At 53.0% G+C, this 24,851-nt stretch overlaps 1 long non-coding RNA gene across 6 annotated transcripts in view; it reads right to left on the bottom strand.

The window, feature by feature from the left end:
• LOC112823393 (uncharacterized) overlaps positions 1-24,851 on the bottom strand; it is a 379,174-nt gene that overhangs the window by 187,047 nt on the left and 167,276 nt on the right. For all 6 annotated transcript variants that reach the window (XR_012378344.1, XR_012378347.1, XR_012378345.1 and 3 more), the window contains one exon: positions 6,102-7,779. This is a non-coding gene — a long non-coding RNA (uncharacterized lncRNA). The remainder of the gene's footprint in view (positions 1-6,101; positions 7,780-24,851) is intronic.

Below are 24,851 nucleotides of genomic sequence, written 5' to 3'. Positions count from 1 at the left end.
ATCCCCTTAAAAGAATAAACAGAAACTTCACTCTCTACTTGCTCAAGGTAAAACCCTAGGATGATCCTTTACCTGATACTCCGTATCCAAGCCATCAGCAAATGCTACCTTCATGATGCGTTCATATCTGATGGCCTCTTGTGATATCCTCTGCTACCCCCACACACTATTGTCATTCCTTCCCTGGATTTCTGCAAAAACCCTGGGTTTCTGCCAGAGCCTCCTAACTGGTCTACCTATTTCCACCTTTGCCACCTTCAGTCGATTTTCAGCAGAGCAGCCAGAATGAGCCAGTTTAAAACGCAAGTCAGATCTGCTCAGCAGCCTCCAATAGCCCCAACTCAACAGAGAAGAGCCAACGTCCCTGCCCCAACCCCCTCTGGACCATTCCATCCCTGAGTCTCTTCTGCTCTTTGTGGCTAGCCTGCCTTTCCCCCAGGGGGACACCCACCCATCTCACAGTGCCCACATGGGGCATTTCCTGAAGCCTAGCCAGCACCACCCGGCCTTAGAACCCAAGCGAGGACCGTGAAGGCATTAGTGCAGTAATCTGAGGACAACGCAGAGTGGGAGCGATGCGTGGGGTTAACTAAAGGAGAGGAGGGTACAGGTGGGGATTTGTGTCTTTGAAAGACTTCCAAAGGCAGCTGGTGGGGCTTGTTATCTGAAGTGCATTTTTAAAAGAAGAATCAGTTGGCTGCCAGGTAAGGAGAGGTGGGTGGAGGAAGGGGGCAGAGGAGGAGAGATGAGAGCCAGGACAGGGGCATGGCAATCTCTGAGTGCTCGCTGCCACACGATGCCATTTCACGCATGCCTGGCTGGAGGGATCCAGGCAACGAAAGGAGATGCTGTATTTGATGGTGGCCAGAAAGCCACCCAGTGGCCAAGAGGATGCGCAAATGCACGGAACCGGTGGGACGGCTTGGCAAGAGAGCTGACGCCCCCTCTCCATCCTCCCGTGCCCCTTCTCCCTCCGACAGGATCTGAGGACAAAGGTTCAAAGGCTGCAAGGTCCCTTCTGTGTTCGGAGGCCTTGGCTGAAGACTTTTGGGGAGGGAGAGCGGAATCAACACCTTTCATACTGCAGAGGCTGAGGCTGCCTTCAGAGGACGAGCCCAACTACCCAGCGGGGCACTTTGGCAGGGAGGCGAGGTTCAAGGTCCCTACGGGGCCTTCTCTCACTGGGCCCAGTGAGAATGACCCTCATCACTTCTCAGAAACGCCTCTCGGTTAGCAGGACACTGTCTGCTACGGCGCATGCTCTAAGCCATGAACAGTCTGTCCCTAGAGAGGCAACTGATGGGAACTGGGCTCTGTACGCAACGATCCTGACGGGCCCAAGCTAGGGCTGAGCAGGAAGACAGGGCCAGTGAGAGCGTGACCTGATTATTCACAGGGTCTTGCAATTCCAGAGACCACCACCCTCGAGCCCAGCAAAGGGCTGCACCTCTGTCTTAGCACTTAGCACTGCCGGGAGTTCGACTGTTTCTCTCATAGCCTCCTCATTGCCATCATGGGTCCTGCTCCTGCAGTGGCCAAGTGCGCTCCTCCCTGCCGTACTCTCGCAGCCTGCGGTACCCTAGCACCCCGCGAGGTACCAGCCCCATGGCGAACGCTGAATAAACATGAACTGAATAATAACACACTCGGGCGAAGGAGAGGAAGACAGGATGGGGACTCCTGGAGAAATCTGGAGCTCTAAGGAACCGTCCATAGACATTGGATCCAAAACATGATTTCAGACACTGAATGGAAGTTTATAGCAGTGATTCCTCAATGGGGATATTTGGGCTGTTTCTCAACCGGTCAGAAATTCTACTGGAAGCTGCACCTTCCTTTTCAGGAAGGCCACAGAGAGCCCCCCAAACGTCAAGCTTCTCTGCTTGATACTGGCCAGAATGGTATCAACCCAGTCTGGTGACAAGGATCAGAACCCCCAACGGGTGGATGTTTTTAGGGAAGAAAGTGGGTTTTAGGTAAGGAGGTGGACAAACGATTACCTGCCAAGTGAAGTTTGTTTAATTGAAACAATTCTCTTGCAAGGAAGGCGAATCAGTAAAAGGGATTTCTGGAGTTGCAAAGGTGGGGCCTTGCTAGGCTAAACCAGGGCTTCTTAATGGAGGATGCTGTTGCCCCTCACCCCCCAGGGAACACCTGGCAATGGCTGAAGGCATTTTTTGACGGTCGTGACTAGGGACTGCTGCTCAGCGTATACAGACTAGAAAGGAAGGGGGAGCTTCTGGCAGACTTTTCGACCAACTGAAAATCCTTGGCCTTTTATATCCTTCTATTTCAGAACTAAGCATAGGCCTGGGCTCACAGGGGGTGGCCCAAAAGTATGTTTTGCATGCCCGAATACATGTATGATAGGATTATCATAGAATCAAAAGGGATGATGAGTAGAAATGGACGCGTCCAGATCCCATGTGAAAAATAAGTCGTCCATCTACATACACGCTAAGCAGTGGTCCCCTTTGGGGAATAGTGCCGGTGGTCAGGAGCAAAAGGAATTGCTTTTGCTCTGGGGTCTGTTATGGGTTGAACTGCATCTCTCAAAAAGATATGCGGAAATCCTAACCCCAAGTACCTATGAATGGGATCTTATTTTGAAGTAGGCTCTTTGCAGATGCAATCGAGTTGAGATGAGGTCATAGCGGATTAACGTGGCCCTAATTCCAGTGACGGGTGCTCTTATAAGGAGAGAGGTGCAGAGACTGTTACACACAGGGAAGAAGTCCAGGATGAAGGCCACAAGCCAAGGACCCTACGCTACAGGGTTCCTAGCTACACCAGACACTAGGAAGAGGCAAGGAAGGATCCTCCGATAGAGCCTTCAGAAGGAGCATGGGGTCTCCCTAACTTGAGTTGGGACTTGATTTGGGGCTTCTGGCCTCCAGAACTGTGAGGGGATAAATTTCTGTTGGGTAAGCCACCGAGTTTGTGGTGCTTTGTTATGGCCACCCTGGGAAACTCATACAGGCTCTAATATCCTGACCAGATCCTTTGGAAGAAAGGAGAGGGGAGAGTCAGCCAGGATTCCTCCACTAAAAGTTCTTCTTGTAGGGTAATGATCCTGGCCCTCATCCCCTGGCTGAACCACCTTCATCCTCCCCTCGTGACCCCAAGGACCAGATATCCACAGACTCCAGTGCCACTTAAAATCCAGAGTCTGGGCAAGGTGGGCAACTGCCAAGGGCTAATGAACACATAGCCCCAGTGTAGTAAATACCGCTGGATGACTGATGGACCCATCAGTTAGTGAGATGGGTGAGCATGGAGGAAGCTCTCCGAGCTAATTAGCCATCACCTTCCCGTTTACGATCAGCAGGAATTTTCGGATGGATACCTAAGACAATCCTAACTGTATAGTACACTCAGTGGATCTGCTCGTGGGCTCTCTGTCGGGGGGCATCAGGGTAGCTGCAGGGCCAAGCGTCATAGTGGGGAAGCCTGGGGAGCCGCCCGCTCAGGCAACATTTTACAGTGTGCATTCACATCTGTGCCCCATGCATTACGACGACATCTGATTGCAGAAATGCAGAGGGGCGGGGGCCACTCCAACACTTGCAAGCTGCAGGAACTCAGCTCTGCGAGGTTCAGAGCTCGCCCAGGGTCCCACGGTGAGTCAGGGGAGTGGGAGCTTCGAAGCAAGACTTCCCATTGTAGGCCCACGTTCCTTCTCTCTGGCACTGCACAGAGTAAGCAGGACGCACGGCGGCAGCTGACAGACTCTTCGATGTTACAACCGCATGACCACAACATGATGGAAATCATAGCAGGAAAGCAAAGCTCACCTGTATTTCCCATCACGCTGGCATAAAAACTTGACACTCTCGAAGCGGCCTTTCTAGAAGTCATCTACATGCAAACATATTTTCACACTGTGCTCATGTGAGATTATGTGATTTTGCTTGCATCACTCAGCATGTTATTTCAAGGATCTCATAATGCTCATGTGGCATTCATTCAACCAATTTTATTTTACACCTGCTATCTGCCAGGCAACTTCATGGGCAGTCAAGACAAAATGGTGAGCAAATAGGACACGGTCCCCACCAAAGAAATAGGGGAAACAGACCTTAATTAAAGAACCGAACAATGAAATTATTAGAAACTATGGTGAGTCGTATAAAAAGGCAAAGCATCGAACTCTAAGAAAGCTTGTAATAGGAGCTTCAAAATGATAATTTTAAGGGTCTCATAATATTGGACCAGGTGGGTAATCATATTTATCTAAACAGTCTCCATTTAATCAAGTTTGGTTTCAACTTTTTATTATCATAACTAAAGTTACTCTGAAATATCTGGAAATGAAATATCACTATGTCTTACCACTTACTTGGAAATATTTTAGAAACAAAAAGATGAAGTAAATAAAGCAAAGGTTTATAACTGTTAAAACAGGACGAGGGGTGTATACAGGTGTTCATTACAGTATTCTCTCTACTTTCCTAGATGTTTGAAATTTTCCATAATCAAAGGTAAAAAAAAAAAATCATGATTTAATAGACATTTGCACAAAATAGGTTTTTTTCTTCCTTTGAATTACCCCTTAGGATACAACGGAGAAACAAGGTAACGGAGTGAAAAGATGCAGACACCATCAAGGCTATTTTTGCATCCTATGCTAACAAAACCCATTCCAAACATTCTACCAGTTGCCACAGGCAGCCCATACACGCACATGGTGTCCTCTAGCCTCATTAAAGCAATGGATAGTAATGTTTAAACTGTTTCTTCATTTAATTCGTGTAAATAGGCAAGGTCCGTTGTATGTTACATTTCTCCAATTTTCCAGTTAAGCATCTGAACTGCCTTTTATAATATCAGTGAGCTCCTCAGAATGCAGAAAGGAGGGGTCTGAGGAGTCAGGAGGACCCTAGTTGAACCTAGCTCCTCTGCCCTTTAGGTAAATGCTTTGGCAAATACTTAAGTGTCCAGGCTTGGCGTTGCTTCACCTGAGAAATAGGGGTGAAGAGTCTGCCCAAGAGGGGGAGGCAGGGCTTAATGGGACAGCCTGTGGGGAAGGCCCTGAGACAGCCTGGGGACAGAGTGGATGTTCACTGAACCGCCTGGCGCCTTCTCCGTCCTGGAACAGACTGTGCCCCGCTTCCACTTGCCAACAGAACCTCACTGCCAAGCCCTGATCTCAGGCTCTGGTGTGACTACAGGCAAGTCAGCCTCTCTGTTCCTCAGTTTTCCTGCGTGCAAGCAGGAAGAATGATCACTCACCTCTGAGCGGATGTGCGGGATTAGAGGAGAAGACAGTGTTACCCAGTCACAGCCCTCCGGGGCACAATCTGTAAAATGGGCACAAGGGCTCCAACTTCTCAGGAGTGTGGCCGCCACAGGGCCCCCCCGAAGTGCTTGGTTCTGAGCAGCCTGAGCTCCGCCCACTGCCCAGGGATCCTCAATTCCTGCAGTTAATACCTCCTCAATACCCCTGGTATGAGAAAAGGGGTCCAGGGGGCCCGCTGCCAAGTGAGAGTCCCAACAGGGGGTCTGCAACTGACAAGCCAGAGCAGCACCAACGCCGAATGTCCCAAGGAAGGAGCCCGGGCCCAGGATACCTGGATGGCCCGCGGCGGCTCCACACACTCGATGACAGGAACATGGGAGGGGTGAGATACATTTTTACTCAATAAAGGAGCTTATTATATTCAAGAGTAGCTTAAAAGGAAAAACTGGGGATTTCTGTGAATTGCACTACCCGGGGAGGATCAGGGGCCAGTGACCGGTCCAGAAAAACCCACAACTCCTGCCGGCCCTACCATCCCCTACCAAAAGACCCAGCCCCGAAGCCTCTCCAGCTGTCTCCCTACATTGCGGCAGCCCTGCTGATGGAGGAGGAGGCACAGGGCAGGGATGAGCAGCTTTGAAAAGCGATGGGCCAAAAGGCCCCTCAACCGATGAAAGGTAGAAACAGACTTGAATCAGGGCTTTGGGACTCCAGGGGTCTTGCTCTGAACCACTGAGCCACTGCCGGCTCCTTCATCATCATACAAGGCGGCACTTATCTGTCATACGAGTTTCCCCATTGCTACTGTTAACAAATTACCACCAACATCATGGCTAAAAACAGCACAAATTCATTCTCTCACAGTTCTGAAGGTCAGGAGACCAAAATAAGTTATAAGGCGCTAAAATCAAGGTGTCAGCAAAGCTGGTTCCTTCTGGAGGCTCCAAGGGAAAATATGGTCCTTACGTCTTCCACTTCTAGAGGCTGCACGCATTCCTGGGCTCCCGGCTGCATCACTTCTTTTTGTTTCCCTGGTCAGGGGGTCACATCTCCCTCTCCCTCCCTCTCCTCAGGACACTTTAAGATTACATTAGATCCTCCTAGACACGCGAGGATAATCTCATCTCAAGATGCTTAACTTCATTGCTTCCGCCAAAATCCCTTCTGCCCTACAAGGTGGCAGGCAGAGGTTCCGGAGATTAGGATGTGGAGATCTTTGGGGGGCTGTGATGGAGCCAACCACATGTGCGGACCTGTCTTTCTCCCGCACCACGTGTCACTCCTCCTCCTACAGCCAGCACGTAGCATGGTGCCCACTAGACAGTAAGGGCCCAGGAAATGCAGAAGAGGAGAAGGCAGGGAAGAAAAAGGGAGGGCTCAGGGTGGGAACACAACCCTACAGTCTTGCATCATCCCTGAGCCCCCCCACACAAGGGCGAGAGGGAAAGGAGGCTTCACTAGCAGGTATGTGTCCACTGGGAACACGTTATCAGTTGCAAAGCACCGGCACCTTACTGGCCCGGGGATGGACTCCCCGTGCGCAGTGTGTTTCCCTGTCCCGGTGTGTTCCCACAGCTACTGCTGTCCGCACAGCAGGTCAGCGGGCAACAGGCAGCTCCTTTCCTGCAGACTTGCTGGGAATCCAGACAGGGCTGGGGTAGCCAGATGGCTCACTGCTGTGTTCTGATGAAGGCACTTTCCCTGCAGAGAGAAGACACTGGAGAAGCCTCCAGGTAACCGGACCTTGGCCACAAAAAGCTCTGGTTGCCAACCCCCGCCCTCCCCCCTGCCAAGAAACCGTAGAAACGGTTCCTTCTCAGGGAAAAGACCACGGCAATGATAGCCACTGCTCACGCCTGAGCTTTGCAAACAGTCGTCTCAATTCTTTTCAGCCAACAAGGTGAAAGGAAACGTTGGGTTTTGTGCTCATTTTACAAGTGGGGAAATAGAAGCACAAGGCAAAAGTTACCAGCTGGGAAAAGGCAAACAAAGGATTCCTGAGTCTCGAAGTCTCAGGCTGGGCTCTTCCGACGTGGGCACAAATCTGCCAAGCACGAGGGTCAAACCGTGTCCCCGGGGCCACAGGCTTTGTCTGTAGCTGGTGCGACAGGAGGGCTTTCCAGCGTCTAACCCAGAGCTGAGGGATGCGGGACCCAAGTCCTCTGCTGACCTGAGGGTATCCCACGTGCAGTCACACTCATGTAGCCACTCTGCTCACCAAGGTGACGTCCACGCGTGCTCGGCACGGGGGCGGCCCCGGGGACAGAGAGATGATGGAACCACAGCCACTGTTCTCAGAGGGCTCGGTGGACACACACAGATAAACCTGACCAGTGCCGGCAGTGCTCTCTGGACCCGGACGGTGTCCTGCTGAGGCCGCGCTCCCACATGGAGGCTCCAGCTGCTGGGGTGAGGAGAGTCTCACGGAGAAGCGGGCTCTGCTGCAAGGTCCCGAAGGATGAAGAGGAGTTTTCCAGGAATAAGAGAATACTAGAGTTCTGACGGATGGAAGGGCGTGCTCTTTATAAACGTTCAGCTCACTGGGAAAAATAAATACCTGAGTTGATGTTTGGCACAGACTATGTACAGAGTCTGTGAGAGACAAGGGAAGAAAGGGAAGAAGGGGGGGAGGGGGGGTCTCTTGTTTCTCTCTCTCCCACGTGAGGCTCTGCACTTGGCCTTTATCAGGCCAAAGGTCAAGGCAAAAAGAGGCACAGATGGTAATGCCTCCTACCGCCAGGGAGGTGAGCCGGCAAAGTAGGTGGCTGCCCAGCCTTCCAGTCTGGCCTCCCAGCAATCATCCCCAGACACGTATCTTGGTCCGGGAAAGCAAGCAAAGCATGGCGAGGGGTCCAGGGCAGCAGGTGGAGGACAGTGCCCCTCGGGGAAGAGCCCCTGAGACAGAGGTCAAAGACAGCATCTGGCATTTTTACTCCTTGGGACTCTGCCATGAGTGAAGGGGGTCAAAGGAGGAGGGGCCACAACTCTAACCCTACAATGAGAAGTCCCTTCCTTTGAAGCCATCTTCAAAATCAGAGCCCTGACTTGGTTTTGATCCTCAAGGCTGGCAATTCAACCAGTGAGGCCCCCGCCCGGCACTGTGACTATTTTACGGCTGAAGGGCCTCGCCGCTCCAGGACACTGACATTTGGGAAGCCCCCTGTCCCAAGGGTCTCAAGAGAGAATCTGGGGTCTCAAGGGGAATCATCTACTATGGTCTAACCTCTGGGGTGGCCACCCAGAGGGAAGCTTATGGGAAACCAGAGACTCTCCTCACCCCTTGGAAGAAAAGGTCACTGTCTTTCTGTCCTACAGTGTCTTTTCCTCCCTGCATCCAGTCTCCAAGGAGCACTGTGTTGGAGAACTGGCTGCACGTTTCTCCTGAGTCGGACCTGGGCGCGGGTCTGGGCTCCTGCACACATGCACCCAGGAGACAGGCCAAGGACATTCCACTGGAGGCTGAGCCACTTCTGGGCTGGGCGACCTTGAGAAAGCACCCCAGCTCATGAAGCCTCAGGAATCACAGTACTGACCCCTTCCCCCTTGCGTGAAGTGCCAGCTCTCAGAAGGACGTTCCCAGGCTAGTCTGCTGGACCCAGGAGATGAAAGACACACAGAGTAGAGCTGAGACACTCCCCAGAGACTAGACGGACTGACCACAGCCGAGCCCAGACACGGGGGAAGTCCAGCCAAGATCAGCAGAGCCACTTGGCCAACCAGCCCAGATGCGGAGGCAATAAATGCTTATTATTATCGGAACCAGTGAGGTGCTGTTGCTTGATACGCGGCATTACTGGGGCAATAAATCTTATATTCAGTCTGTAGGATGGCAGTAATAACATGGACCTCCCAGGGCCACTGTGGAGATTAAATGAGACAAACAAGTGTTTGCTCTTGATGAATGGGAGCTGTGATCCCACCACCTTCAGTGAGAGGGTCTGTAATCACCACTGGATGGACCGCAGAGCCTCAGTCTACCATCCTGAGGGAGCCGGCCAATGTCCAAAGAGGCGGCGTGGGTGGGGGTGACCTCTCCCCCCTCCCAGTGCTGCAGCCCCAGATCTCCGTCCCTGCCAGGCCCTGGCATGGTGAAGCAGAGGTTCCTGCAGCCCTGTGTCCACCCTTGAAGTCAGGGTCGGGAGCCACGGGCCCACCCCCATCTGCTCTTCCCCAGCTCCAGGCCCTGCAGAGGCCCCCACATGGTTGTGTGCATCTTGGCCACCTCATAAGGCTCAGTTTCCTCAGATCTCAGAATTACGCCCCCCTTCCCGGGCTTGCTCTGAGGACTAGATACGCAAACGAGTTTGAAATTCCAGCAAGAAGCAGGTCACGACACAAAATGAGGCCACGCCCTCTATCATCATCCCTGTCCCCTTCACTGCCATCACAACCCCCAGCATCCTGAAGGTTGTCATCACCATCACCATCCACAGGGAAGCATAATTCTCAAGAGTAGAAGGAAAAAAATGTGTAGGGAGGTGCTTATATGCATGCGCTCTACTTTGGGAGGGTTTGGTTTGAATTTCAGATCGGCTTCTTGGTAGCTGTACGGCCGTGGGGAAGTTACTCAACATCTCTGAGCCTCAGTTAATGGAGATCATAGCGCTCCCTACCTCACGGTGTCATTATGAAGACTACATGAGTTAACACACACAAAGCAAGTAAAACGGTGTTCGGCCCATAGTAAATGCTCAGTACGGTCAGCCGGTGAGCTGCCACTCTCGGGGCTGCTGCTGATAACGGTCAGACCACCACACAGCAGGTACGTGAAGTGTCTCAACTCCTCGAATTCTCACGAGGGCTCTGAGAAACGTAAAGGGACTTGCCTCGCTCTGAAGGCAGCGCCAGGCCCGCTCCCCCAGGGACCCAGGCGATGGGCGGGCCACAGCAAGTTCCCAGAACGCGCCCCCATGCCTTCCCGCACCCGCACTGACAACCAGGAAACAGGCAGACAAGCTCTCTGCCAGTGCCCGGGTCATTTTCACTTCACTTGTGCTGCTTCTGCAGCTTTTGTCCTCTATGATGCGCTCGGCTGGGCAGGCGCCCCTGTGGCATCAAAGGCTCTGCTGGTGGCAGCTACAGGGAACAGCGGTGCCAAGGTCCCTCCCCTGCCAGCCCCCAGCCCCCCGCCAAGCAACCCGGGAGACTCGCAAAGAGGAGGTGCCTGGCCTTATAACCACTCTGGGTGTTACTTAACCCTCGGCCGTGAGGTCTGTTCTGGAACAGCCCAGGTGTGCCAGGCAGGGGCTGATGGCCAACTTGCTCCTGGACCAATGGCAGCAGGCAGATGCCTGGCAACTGATGGGGCCGGGGAACTTGACCTCTGCATGTGATGAAAGGGTTCAGAAAAGCTTTGCGGTGACGGCACTGCCTGGAATCCAGAGTGCAGAGATCCCTGCATCCACAATTCAATATTTAAGTACCAAGGACCTGCTCCAGGCACCTGCTCCAGGCCACTTCGGCTGAGGGATTCACAGCTAATCTGACCTGGGGCGCCTGGGTGGCTCAGTTGGTTAAATGTCTGCCTTCTGCTCAGCTCATGATCCCGGGGTCCTGGGATCGAGCCCCGCAGGGAGTCTGCCTGTCCCTCTCACTCCTCTCTCTCTCTCTCAAATAAATAAATAAAACCTTAAAAAAAAAAAAAAAAAAAGCTAATCTGACCTGGTCCTGGCCTCAGGAGCACACAAGCTAGTGCAGGGGACACGTGGGGAGACATGCTGAATGCCAGGACGAGGTGTGAGCAAGAAGAATGGGATCAAAAGGGAAGCGGACTTGACTTGGTTCATTCACTCAGTGACTAGTAACAGGGTACCCACCTGACAGGTACTGGGGGCACAGGCGTGAGGCAGGCAGACTCAGGTCCCTGTTTTCATAGAACACACCTTCTTGTGCCTCAGGGAACCACAAAGACCTCCACGGACAAGTGTCTGGGTGTCGGCTGTCCTGCAAGCACCTGGGTAAACCTGGCAGGTGCCCGACGGGGCAGGGAGCTAGGCCAGGCCTCCAGAGGTCAGGTTGGGCTCAGATACTGCCTCCCGCTCTGTCTGGTGCTGCAAGGCTCGGCAACCTCAGCGAACACCACCAATGATGGTAACGCGTCCCAGCAACTGTTTCTCAAATGCTTACAGTGTGCTAACATGCAGTACTTCGTTCCTCCTCACCGGACATCCATGAACCAGGTGTTCTATTTCCCCTGCTTACCAAAGAGAAACTGAGGCAGGAAGCAGGTAAGTCCCACAGCTAGCGATGGCAGAGTGAGGTGCTCAACGTATGTCTGTAGCCAAAGTCTGTGTTTCTACTCAGCACCCCCACCCCACCCCCATCCTGCGTCTCTCCTTAGAGAGCTGAGAACCCAGCCAGGCGGTTCCCGCTGAACGCTCTCCTCTGTGGGGACTAGAGCTGGGCTCATGACAGGACAGGCTTGGGAAAGGACTCCAGCAGCTAGCCCTGGTGAAGGTTCATGCCAGTCTAGGCAAACATCCGGGCACTGCTGTCCCTGCGGGCATGGGCCCCGGAACAGCCAGGCCTGGGGAGCCAGCAAGGTGGGCAGGAGCCGCCAGCGCCCTGGCACCAGCCCCGGCCCCTGTGTGTTCCTCTGGCTGACTGGCAAGGCTTCAAAGGGGTGTGCCAAGCAAGCTGGGGGACCGGGCTGGGCTGGCTAGCCTGAAACGGAGATGGGAGAACAAAAGGAGGCCATGTGGGCTGGTCTGGCAGGCTCCCGTGGCGGGATGGAGGGCGGGAGCGGGGAGGCAGGGGGGGAGGGAGGGCTGCGGTGGGCAATGCGCAGCCAGCAGCAGGTCCCAGGGGTGGCGACTGTACAGTGAGGAACCTGAGGATGGGGGGGGAGCTGGGCCTTGGCAAGTGGCGGGCAGCTGGGGGCAGCCCTTTGTGCCGGTTAGGAATCCACAGGACTCAGGTAGGCATCTGTGCACTTCAGAGGAACTCATTCGCTCATTTCTCCACTTGTCCAACGTGGACGAACACCCGCTATGAGCCAGACACTAGGAGGCGCCGAGGACCAGCCATGAACCAGAATGACAGGCCCGGGAGGATGGGATCCCGGGGTCCCAGACAGGACAGAGCCTTGTCACATGGCACAGCAGTCAAGTGCCCATGTGGGACCCACAGACGGAATGCCTGGGCTCCCTTCCTGCCTCCATCACCGACTGTGACCTCGGGCATGTGATTCAGCCCCTGAGCCTCGGTGCCTGGCGCACTGTGCATGTTCGGTAAGTGCCCCCGGCGGCCAAGCCCATCAGCCCACTGCCAGGTGGGGGTACGCCCATGACGGAGCACAGGACTCCTGTCCCCGGGAAAAGGCTCTCCCAACTGCATCTCGCTAGCTCCCGGGGAATCACTGCCACGTGGAGTGAGAGAAGCTGGCAGATTCGAAGCACCCAGACGCCTGGATCCACTGTAACTGTCACAAGAGAACACTGGCGGGGGGGGGGGGAGCAGTGGCCGCTTAACTGGGGAGACAATGCGCAGCTTGCCCTCAGCCACACAGGCAGGGAACGGGGTCCCACCATCCCAGAGCCCCAACTTCCAGCCCGATCCAAAGACACAGTCACGCCTGGTCCCTGCCGGAGAGGTCCTCATGTTCTTTCCAGAGATGAGAGCCACATGTAAATGGAACTGGGGGCACTGTGCAGAGCAGCTGACGATCAAGGGTCACAAGAGGTGGCCCGTAGGAAAGCTCAGGGTGATCAGGGGAAAGAGAGGGAGGGACCAGGTGTGGCCGGACAGGACAAGAGCCTCAGAGCACAGGCCGAGGAGGCTGGGGCCCATCGCACCACCCTTGGCTTGGTAAGTGAGGGTACTGGAGCCAAGGAACCACGGAGGTCTGTCCTTCCATACCCCAGACCCCTGGTTCTGGACGGGCGGCAGAGAGGCTGGAAGGAGAAGAGCCTTTCGAGGGAAAAGGACCAGCAGAGCATGCACGGCTCTGGGTGCTATTCAGCCCTCCCAGGAGGTGTGGCAGCTTCCCCACTGCACCCCCACCCCCCGTGGGCCCTGGCACCCCTGCATGGCATGCTGAGAGGAAGGGCCACCCTCTACCTGCTGCCTCTACTTACTATGGAACTTGGGGAAAGGCCTTTCACGTCTAGACACCCCAGCTGTCTTGGGTGTACTACGGGGGTGAATAAAACCTGCTCAGAAGAGTTAAGTGAGACACCCCACAGCAGAGCCTAGACCAGAAGTAGCTCATGGAAATATTAGTTTCTTTCTTTCGACTCTGACCTTATGTGAGTGCAAACTCCCTGGAGAGAAAACCCATGGCTTTTTTCACGTACCCAAATGCCAAAGAGTGAATTCGAAAGAAGTCTGGACCTTTAGGGGGAAGACCTGGCTTCCAGCCTTATTCTCCCTGTTAAGGACGGGGCAGGGCACAAAGTCTCTTGGCCTCAAACACCTCACTGTAGGATGGGGCTGGCGATGCTTCGTTCCCGGGCTGTGGGAGACTGGACATGCGCTGCTACACGCGAGGCTCTGTAAACCAGAAAGTTCTCCACGTGTTGATTATGGCAATGCCCTGTAAGAAGTGGCCTCGGAACCCATTTCTCTCACGGTTCTGACAGGAAGGGAGCTGTCCTGAAATTCTGGGTGAATTTAAACCATTGCTAATGTCTAGTCAAAGGCGGCGTGTCACAGGAGCTGCTCTCCTGGCCAGAACTCCAGCAGATACTTCTCGACGTGGACATCTGCAGGTGCTGGGATGCTGCCAGAGGGGGCCTGGCTCCCTCTGGGGGCTGCAGGGGCCCAATGCCGAGCTCCCGGGCCCCTTGCCAGTGTTTGTTCCATGCACACCAGCGGGGTCTCCTGCCTTGCCCCAGGGTCACGTTAGATGGGGATGGGATTACTACCTGCCTGTCAGGTAGCTGAGAGAGAGGGGGTACAGAGAGGCCAAGAGACAGGTCCCCGGAGAAGTTGCCAGCCCCAGCAGCTGGCCCCCGAGGCCCGGAACGCCCAGGGCCCAACGGAAAGCATCCTGCTTCCTCTCCCGACTCGCTGAGCAAACACAGGAGGATAGCAGGTGCCCGGGGCAGCTGGCCAAGCAGGGCTTCTGCCCACCGCTCCCTCCTCCTCCAGCCCAGCCAGGCGCAAGCCTGCACCCTGGCCCAGGTCCCACTCTCAGCCCCCGAGTGCCCGGAGTGGGGGCTTCCCGCCACAGCCTCTCGGTGGGGTGAAAGCAGCCCACGCCCAGCAGCTCGGACAATCTGTACGTCTCACTGCATATTTCCAGGAGCTGAGGTGCACGCCTGGAAACTGCTAACGCCTTCGCTGGAAACCTATCAAGGCATTTCAGTGATGCCACTGACCCATGAGATCTCATCCAGACACACCACAGGGCCCAGAAGGGTGTCAGATAACCTGCTCACAGTGTGTGGCCGGGGCAAGCCAGGCCTCTGCTCTCGGGGGGCAGACTTCCTCATGGACACAATGACGGGCTCGGGCCAGAAGCCTGCTAAGACCCCCACAGAGCGTGATGGGGTTGATAAGAGGCTGTCTTTGCTGTCAGGAGGCCATGGACATCAACCCTTGTGCGGCTACCTTCTTCGCTGTGTGGGCTTGGGGAATTCCTTTGATGTCTCTGAGTTATTTCTTCATCTTCAAGGTGGGGAGGGCAATTCCTCCCTGCAGACTCTTTTGGTGAGAAACAAATGATAATGGCCAGAAAGGGCCAAGTGTGGAGCAAGTGCCCCAAATAGCGGGGGGTGGGAGGGGCTGCTAGACCCCCCTCACCCATAGTAAGTTCTTAAATAGATATCTGTATTCAATCGTTTTCCTTCTGAGGAACAGAACAGGCTTGCTGTGGGGTTTGGGACCCGAAGTACTCACTGGGTCAACAGAGATTTGCTGGTCTCTCATCTTACATGAAACTAGGACCTGAGCTACTCCACTCCCAACACACACAGACGTGCCCACGCGCACACATTCATATTCTCTTGCTCTCTGATTCACTGCCTCACTCCCTCCATGCATATCCAGCAAATGGCACCTCTGCTACTATAGGAAACCAAATGGATGGGGGAATGGTACTGATCCCAGCCGATCAGAGAGATTCTGAGGGAGCCAGCAGCAAGCTGGAGGTTCACAGAGGGCTATTTTTTTTAAGATTTTATTTATTCATTTGAGACACAGAGATACAGAGAGAGAGAGAGAGAGAGAGAGGCAGAGGGAGAAGCAGGCTCCCAAGGAGCAGGGAGCCCGATGCGGGACTCGATCCCAGAACCCTGGGATCATGACCTGAGCGGAAGGCAGATGCTTAACCCTCTGGGCCACCCAGGCGCCCCTCCCAGAGGGCTTTTCTAATGGTTTTTCCCTAACAGATTGTTCCAATACTCAACAAGGATTAGATGGGCCAGCGAATGCAAGCAATGCTATGGCAACCCCTGCCCTCAGCAGATTTCAAGTCAGCTAATAGTAATCATTGATATTCTCATCGTATCTACCACCAAAAAAAAAAAAAAAAATGCTGTTTAACAACAAAAGCTCCGTGGCATAAACACTAAGTGTCTGTGTGTCTGGGTGGCCGGGCAGGTGGTTCTCATGATCTCCGTGGGGCTCACTCAGGGGTCTGGGAGTTGGCTGGTCTCAAAGAGCATTGATTAGAGCCCCTCGGTTATGTTCTGTGTGTCTCTCCTCCTCCCCCCGCAACCCGAAGGCTAGCCCGGAAATGTTCCTCTCTTGGTGGGGACGGAGGTCCGACGGTGTAAATGCAAACGCTTCTTCAGAACTCTTTGCAGTGTATCTGAATCTGCTTGCGTTGGGCAAAAGCAAGTCAAAATCGAGCCCAGCATCAGAGATACAGGGCATGGGGGAAGAGTTGGGGCCATTTGTGCAATCCACTCACCACCACCTTAAAGGGAGGAGACACAGAATTATGTCACGGATAGTTTGCAACGCCAGGAGAGCCAGCCTGATGCCACAGTTAGGCCCCACCGGGGGAGACATCAGTGCGTCCAAGGTTTGGATGGCCCTGTTGAGTGTGCAGAGTACCGACTTTGCCCAAGAACGGACTTGGAGGCAGAGAAGTAACACAGGTCTGGTGACCAAACTCTCTTCTTTTTTTTTTTTTTTAAAGATTTTATTAAGAGAAAGAGAGAGACAGTCAGAGAGAGCACAAGCAGGGGGCGGCAGGCAGAGGGAGAAGCAGGCTCCCCGCTGAGCAGGGAGTCCGATGCGGGACTTGATCCCAGGACCCTGGGATCATGACTTGGGCAGAAGGCACCCCCCAGGCGCCCCCTAAACTCTCTTCTTTACCCCATACAGAATGAGAGCAAACAGCAAGGAGTTAGTTAAAAGAGCTGGAATCAACTGGCACCTCTATCTGGGGGAAAGAGTGTGTGAATTACGCAGTCCCACAGAAAGGAGCGCAATCTGCCAAATTCCATAAGCCCAGGATAAAGGTCAAACAAAGGCTCCATGTTAATTGTCCTCCCCTGCTCCCCACCCCCAAAATGTCCTCATTTTGCTGGGGATAAGGAGAACACGCAGCAATAAACCACCTCTGCATAGGGTCTGCAGCTCTGTCTCTGCTGGCTGGAGACCAGAAAGAAAAGGCCAAACAGGGATCGGAGCTGATTTCCAACATCAGATTCAGTGGTTCTGGGTTGGGGCTCAGGAGCTGATATTTTTCATAAATGCCCCCAGGAGACTCTGATACAGTCACTCCTCAGATCACACTTTGAACCCCTTCTCCCCAAGACGGATGAAGGAACGTGGCTGTCAAATCACCCCATGCCCTACAGAGACCCCGTGCGCCCAAGGCCACGGGGCACTCATGTTCTAGGGCGGAAACCTAGGAGTGCACACAACACGCATGCATGCACGCACACACACGCCACACAAACTCATCACACGCAAGTGATGCCGAATGAGGGGGCGGGTCTGCAATTAGAGCAACTGATGGTGTTCACACTTGGCATGGCGAACACTGTTTCTGGGCTCCGCCTGCACCGCGCCACATCTCCATCTCTCCCTAATTGGAGGCAGGGGCTGTTTATCGTTAATCTTTTTCCGGTGAGAAAAATAAGGCACAGAGAGAAGTTGAAGTGTCCGAAATCCCAGAGCTAGTAAGTTGTGGTGTCCAGATGTGTCCAGATGTGTCAGCAGACATTCGGACCCGAGGGTCCACGTTCTCACCCCCTGGCCGGACATGCAGGAGCATTAATCCCACCTGGAGGTGCTGCCCGCCACCTGACGCTCCAGCCGAGCCCGTGAGTGCCCTTATAAAGATGGGAGTCAAGTTCCTAAACTTGCCTTGTGGCCCCAGTACCTTAGAACAAAACTGTTAAGATCATGAAGTCCTTTCCCTGATGCCTTTGCGACGGCAAACGGCTTATATTACCTCTCATTTTTTTCTGCCCACCTCCTCCTGTTGGTCTCCACTACCCTTCCCGCCAAGCCACCCACCTAAAAGGGGGTGCCACAAGGAAGGTGGCTACCCCAGGACCTACTGTGTACACCCAGGCAGGGAACATGCCCTCCTTGGGTCTCCAAGCCTTGCTAGGGCTACATCTCCCTGCCACCTCCCGCCCCACTTTTGCAGACAAGGAACTGAAGGAGCCTCAGAGAGGTTAGGCAACTTGCCCATGGCCACAGAGCCAGTCCACGGGCCAGCACTGTACTTGAACTTCAGTCTTGTCTAGTCTACATAGAGCATGATCTCTCACCTTTCTGAAGTGTGATTCATGTGCCTGTGTCAAGGCCCTTGGGGACTGAACAAAACGTTAACAACCAGTCTGAAAAACGTGATGACCATCTTTACTGGAGGGAAAGGAACTTCCTGTGCAGTTATTATAAGTAATGGGGGCGGGGGATGGTGTTCGAACTGGGAATAGGAAATATGCTACTTCCCAGCAAAGGGGCGTTCCGGAGCCAAGGAGATGCTGTTTTTGAAGGCACATTCCAAAGAGGGGTCGGCTGCTTACAGAAAATGCCCGGGGCTGCTAGGGAGGCCCCCAGGCTGTGCGCTGGCTCTGGCTCCCCAGAGCCTTCTCTGCGGACGTGGCTTTTGTGGATGGGGACAGGCATCTAGCCAGCAGCTGACAGGACACACTCTTTGGCAAGCTTCCCTAGGATGGGATAAGGAAAAGTTTTGTTGTTTTTTTTTTAATTTTTTTTTTCCTTCCTACTCCATGTTTCCCCAGCTTGGGGAAAATGGAAAATCTAACAAACCGAAAATGAAATTCTAAAATAGTACTTCCAATTCGGGCCTGCTCAAGGACCTCAAGGGGGCCTAGGACGACTGTCGATCTGGTGTGGGGACCTTGTGCAAGAAGGGTTACTGGACTGAGGATGAGGAGTCCTGGGGCATCTGCACCCAGGGGATTCAGTGGGGTTCCGTGAGCTTATGGCTTCACACCTGGTCATTTCACTTGGGACATCACTCTTGCCACAGCCACCAGCCTCACATCCCTGTGATTATTCAACATGAGAATGGGGAGGAAAGCCTTTAAATTGGTAAAGCCCTGCTGCATACGTGAAAGGTTAAAAATCGTAAGAATCAGCGAACTCCAGCAATAATGTTCATGATATTCGCCCAGAAAAAAAGTTCCCTCTGATGAGTGGAACAAAATGGTAGCTGTAGAGAGAGGTGGCAAGCTTAGGGGGCAAGATGCTGAAGATGCTGAAGGCTCTAGAGCCAAACTGCTCTGAGAAACTGGGCTCTACTCCTAGTGAGCTGTGTGACCTTGGGTAACTCACTTTCTCTCTGTATGCCTGCTTCTTCGTCATAAAATATGAATACTAAAGTCCCAGCTCAGAGCATTGTTGTAATTATTAAATAATCTAATCAAAGACGATCTATACACAGCCACTATGTCTTCGCTATTATAAAATCAGTGACAGTGATACTATGTTATGAACAGTAACATATCATTCAGCAATGTTTGGGCCATCTCCAGACTCACTATAAGTAGCTCCTGCAAACATAAATGCTGTTTTGGAAAGAGTGTGGTAAAAATACTTCTGAGACGGTTTATGATCTTCGAGACATCCCTTGTAAAATAGTGCAAAATGAGTCCACGGAATAGTCATTTAAGAGGTATTTTAATGAGCAACTGCACTCTGCCTAATACGGTGGGCATGCCCTCAATGTCCTATTGCCCTTCCCCTTCATACTAGGCATCCCATGACGGGGTGGCAAGCACGGGTGACAGGTGTCGTCTATGTGGCACTCCGCATGAGGAGCAGGGAGAAAGGCCCGACCACAGCAGGTACAGTCTGGTGGGGGCCGGCCCTTGTGCACCACACAGCTTCATGGCAGGGCCTCTGGGGATCCCATCGAGGCTGCAGGGATGCGCTGGCCCGAGCTGGGCCCTGCAGGACCGGAACAGCCAGGGCAGCCGGGGCAAGAGGAGGAGGTAGGCGCACAGAGGGAGTCCTGGTGAAGCAGGCTGCAGAGGCTTGTGACTTCTCAGCCAAGGGAAACCCCTTGGTTTTTTGACTCAGTGGGAAGAGGACGCCAGGGAGGCCTGTCCGTGGCGCAAAGCCGTGCTCCTGAAGGCGCATGGGACAGCACTGTGAAGGACGGGGGGGCAGAGGCAGGTCCAGAGTTGGGGAGACCCCTTAGGAGGCTTAGAGAGCAGTATCAGGTGGTCTGACATCAGGAGCTGAATACCACATTGTGGTGGAAAATACACCAAGTGAAGGGTTCCTCAGATGGTGGAATCCCCTCACTCAGGGGAGCCCAGGGGAGTGGGGCTGGGGCCTGGAGGAAGACACACACCAGGGACTCTCCTGGGGAGGGGCCCACACTCGGGAAGTCAGAACAGAAGGGCCTGGAACCTGTGAGTCTGCATGAACTTTCTACAGCTGCAGTAACAAATAGGCCCGTTGGCTTCAAACAACACTGACGCACTGTCTCAGTCTCCAGGTCAGGCATGCGGTTTGGCTCAGCTGGGTTCTCCGTCCCAGCTTTTGTGGGCTAGATTCAAGGTGCTGGCTCTAACCGGGGGGCTATGGGGAGGACCCTCTTCCAAGCTCACTCATCCATGCCCTTGGATGAATTTGGTTCCCTGTGGTTTAGGACTGAGGGCCTGTTTCCTTGCTGGCAGTCAGCAGGGGCCAACCTTCTGCCTCCAGTCCTCACACCTGGGCCCCCACATGTGGGAACCAGCAGCACACCAAACCCTCCTCACACGGGGAGTCTCTCGGATTCCTCTTTGGGGGGATCTCTCTGATCCCAATCAAAGGAAAGTTCTCTCTGCATCATCCAGAATAATCTCCATAGAGGCCCACTGATGGGTCACCTTAATTCCATCTGCAAAGTCCCTTCTGCCAGGGAAAGTAACAATTTCATAGGCATAGCCCAAGGTATTGGGGCGGGGGGCTCTTCTGCCTGGCAGAGCTTCTCTGCTTCTCTACAGGAACTCTGCAGACATCACACAATAAATGACCACCATCACCACCGTCATAGATGGGAGCCCCGCGTTCTAAGGAACCAGGAAGAGGCACATTACCTAGCCTCGGAGAGCCGGCATGGGGAAGAGAGGAACACCAGGAAAGGCTCCCCAGAAGAAAAATGAGATTATCTAATGGGCCCTGAAGATGAGTGAGAGTGAAGGGAAGTGTCACTCCCAGAGGCGGTTAGCCTGCAGATGATTAGAATCATACGTTTGGGGGAGGCCAAAAGTCTCCAAGATGTGGCCAGTGTTGCAGGAGCCAGCCTCCCTGAAGGCTAAGAACTGCCGTCACCCTCCCCTCTCCTGGTGGCATGAATCTGCAAAGAGCCTTCCAGAAGCAACACAGTGCACCTTCATGGAAACCCCACTATGTAAGGGAAATGAGCAAAGTGAATCTGCATGTGCTGGTCGAGGAAGAGGTATGTAACACAGGAAACGAAAATGACATGCAGACCACTATGAGTAACGGGTTTCCAATTTCCTCCCCTTGCCCCCCAAAAAAGAAAGTGATCGCTTGTGACCATGCACGGGTTTACAGAAGCCAACAGTTAAAGATTCAAGAATCGTGTACACTGGATTTTAAACCTTTAGTAGCCTGAAATTGGCCATGGTGGGATTTCACCACTGCAGTCAGCAAACCTACAATTCAGGGGTTTTTTTTTCCTTCCTGAGAGGCTGAGCTGCACACCACTGGGTTTGCATAAATGACCAAAGTGACAATAGGGATTATCTCAGGAAGAGGTGGGATGCGTTTCACAGTGGTGTTGGCCACTTTTCCTTCCTTAGATTATTAATTTTTCAAATTGGTACAATTACAACCTTTTTCACATCTTTTCATTATCTTCCAGATATATAAATAATGAACATTAAGACGCACCCCAGCTTGCTGTGATCGCCATTTTTCAGGGCTCTCCTGCCATGGAGGTGGCTCCAGCATCATCCTGCAGGCACAACGGGCTCTGACATTCTCAGGCGGACAGGAACCACCGCCCCACGATAATGTGCCGCTCATCACTGACGGCACCGCTGGGAACCGGGTGGCCCAGGCCAGCCAGACGGCCAGGGGGCGGCAGGGGGGGCGACCCTCTGGGAGGCTGGGCACGCTTCCTTGGGAAAAGACCTCCATCAGCTGCAGTCTGAGCCACGGACCTCATGCCTCATCTGCTACAATCATTATGAATCATCCTTGGATCGTCAGGGAGCTAGGAGAGCTTCTCCAGGGCCCGCCAGCTCTGCTTCCCCTGGCCAGCCCTTCCCCCTGTGCCGTCACAACCAGGGAATGTTCCGGCGGGGGGGGGGGGGCGGTTGAGGTGGGGGGGCTCAACTGCAGACGGCAACACCAACTCATAGCCCAGCCAGTGTGAGGCTTTCTCATGTGTGATGTCCTGGGTAATGAACACACTCATCGTAGCCCACGGGGCGTGGAGATGGGAAGGGGGGCTTCTGCCCAGGAGGCTGGATGGAGGCCCGGTGGAAGACTAACCCAGGCTCCCCGAAGCAGACACTCCCTGACTTAGCCTCATTTCACTGCTGTCACCACTTGGAGCAGAGTTCTCCACCTGGACCTTTTGGCCTCTTCCCCCCGGGGCCCTTTCTCTCTGTGACCTCTCAGCACAGTGAATATGCAGAATATCACTCCAGGTGCCTGGCATACAGCAGCTGATCATGATGTGACTGCCGATCCGCGGGCCACTTTATCTGAATGTTTATAGCACTTCTGTCTTTCCTTATCATACCATCGTGCCACGTAAACGATTTGCATCCTGCCCTTCCTTCCCAGAAGGTGGCCCTTCTAAACCATCACTGTGATGCTTAAGTGCTGGGATCATGAATTCTCTGTACATGCTACCATTCCTTCGGCCACTCCCATATTCTGTGACATTAAAGCCATTTCGGATTTTTCGCTGTTATAAATACCACTACGGCCAACATCTTTGTGCATAAGCACAACGGGATTCTGAGAAGTAACTTTATCTATTTTTGATTGTTAGGTTAATCTCATACGATTGTTATACCTGCACCTTGGTCAGGTGCAGCATCATCCCTGACACGGAGAAATGAGAATACTCGTCACCCAGCTCCTGTCTGATGGGTAACAGGCTGTGGATGGCTCCCAATGTAAATGAGGGAGTTGGTGTCCAGGTTTTATCTGCTCATGCTAAAAAGTGAAGGAAGACGCAGCTAACACATTCTTACTGTATCATGAATTAGACGGCTGGAAGTTTGGGGTCTCATGAACCCACCCACCATCTCTCCTACCCACCACCATCACCACAGCCATGGACCACTGAGAAGGTCTCTTTGGCATGGCACGGGAGAGATCCATCCACAACGTTTGGAAAAACAGCACTCTGGGAGCTTGAAACAGGGTCAAGAGGCCTTAACTCAGGCCAGAGACACCCAGATTTGAGGTCCGCTAAGTTTGTTTCTGACTCTCCATAATTCCTTCGACCTGAGTCTCTGTTTTTCCCCCTACAGGCAGTGGGGTGATGACCAGAGGATCTCTGCGGCCCCCTTTCTGAAGTTCTCTGAAGCTCTCGAACCCAAGCAGAAGGGAGCTGCCAACCCAGGAAAGGCAGGAGCTTGGTGTCCTCAGCTGGCCCAGGAAGTTGGACCCTTTGAACTTCAAGCCCCCAGAGCACTGGAGCTCTGTTTCCGGAAACCACCCCTGCCTGGGCCAGGATAACTGCTTCGTGTCACCTGTGTAGCTTGTTGAATTAAAGTATCCTGAGGGCAGGGTATGTATGATAGGACTCATCTTTGTCTACCTCACAACACCAGCTGTGTGGTGAGTATGTGGAATTCATTCTGTATCCTTTGTAACAGCAAACAAGCAAATAGAACTGAACGTGATCTAAAAGATGCTCGCAAAGGACAAGTTAACGTAAATCATGATCCAGCTATGGAAGATGACCGTGAGCCATTACACGAATGACGGAGAGCTGTCCTTACTAACACAGAGAAAGGTCCACCACATACTCTCCTGGGGTAAATTAATTACAGGACCACAAATGGATGTGTGGGGCCACGTGTGCCAATGAGGGGGATTTATGTGCTGTCTATGGAAATCCCTGGGCCTTGGAATTTTAGGTAAACTTTTAAATGTTATCCTTTGTCCTTTTCTGACTTATTTTGTGTTTCTCATAATTAATAAGCATTCCTACCTAGTAGCATCTAAGGCAGGAAATGGCAAACTATGGCATTCAGGCCAAATCTGACCACGACCTGCGTGTGTTTGGCACATGAACTAAGAATGGTTTGGAGATTCTTTTAGTGGTCGGGAGGAAAAAAAAAAAAAAAAATCAGAGTAAGAATAGCATTTTGTGACACATGATGATTATCTTAAGTTCAAATTTCACTGTGCAAAACTAAAGCTTTATGGGGAGCACAGTACTGTCCATGGCTGTTTTTGTGTGGCAATGGCACAGGGTAGCTGCCACGGAGACCGCATGGACTGCACGGCCCTAAATATCTTCTCTCTGGCTACTTGCATAGACCAGTCTGCAGACCCTGGTCTAAGGCCTCGCCTGCTCTGGAAACCTCCATAAGACCACTGGCTGGAGTGGCAGCTCCGCAGGGTTCTATGGCTCACACTTGACTGCAACACACAATCCTCACTACTCTCGGGATTCTGTACTGTGAATCTGCCTACTCGCCAAAATTTATCTGGAACCCCCAATACACGCAATTTCCCAGTCATTTTCAGATATTCCCGGAGCAGCGAAAAAACCTGAGTTGTCTGACTCACGTGTTCCCAGCCGAGGCTAGGCAAGGTGACACTCTGCTCCTGGTCTCAGCTCTCGTACTGTAAAGACCTATCTCTTCTGAGGTCTGTGTGGTGCCACATTTTCCTCATTTTTGTGCTTCTTTTGTTGGTAGTTTTGCTGTTTAAAAGAGCCTCTAAGCCCAGTGCCTGAATGCTGTGTAGTGTTCCCGAGCACAGAGGCTGTGATGTGCCTTCTGGAGAAAAGATGTGTGTGAGAAAAAGCTTCATTCAGACCCTGAGATACAGTGCTATTGGCCATGAGTTCAACGCCAATGCATCAACAATACCTATTGAAGAAGATGCCTTTGAATAGAAACACACATAAAACAAGGTCATGTATTGATTGGTCAACGAAAATGTTGTGGCTAGACGCACCCAGACCCTGACCCTCTATTTCCCCCTGGGGCAATGATTCGGTATTCACTAATTCCGTGTT

This window comes from Callorhinus ursinus, unplaced genomic scaffold (genome assembly GCF_003265705.2).
Source record: "Callorhinus ursinus isolate GAN/ISIS: 27379988/994484 unplaced genomic scaffold, GSC_fseal_2.0 scaffold5, whole genome shotgun sequence".
In the NCBI taxonomy this organism is placed as follows: domain Eukaryota; kingdom Metazoa; phylum Chordata; class Mammalia; order Carnivora; family Otariidae; genus Callorhinus; species Callorhinus ursinus.
This window is presented reverse-complemented; position numbering and strand designations above follow the sequence as displayed.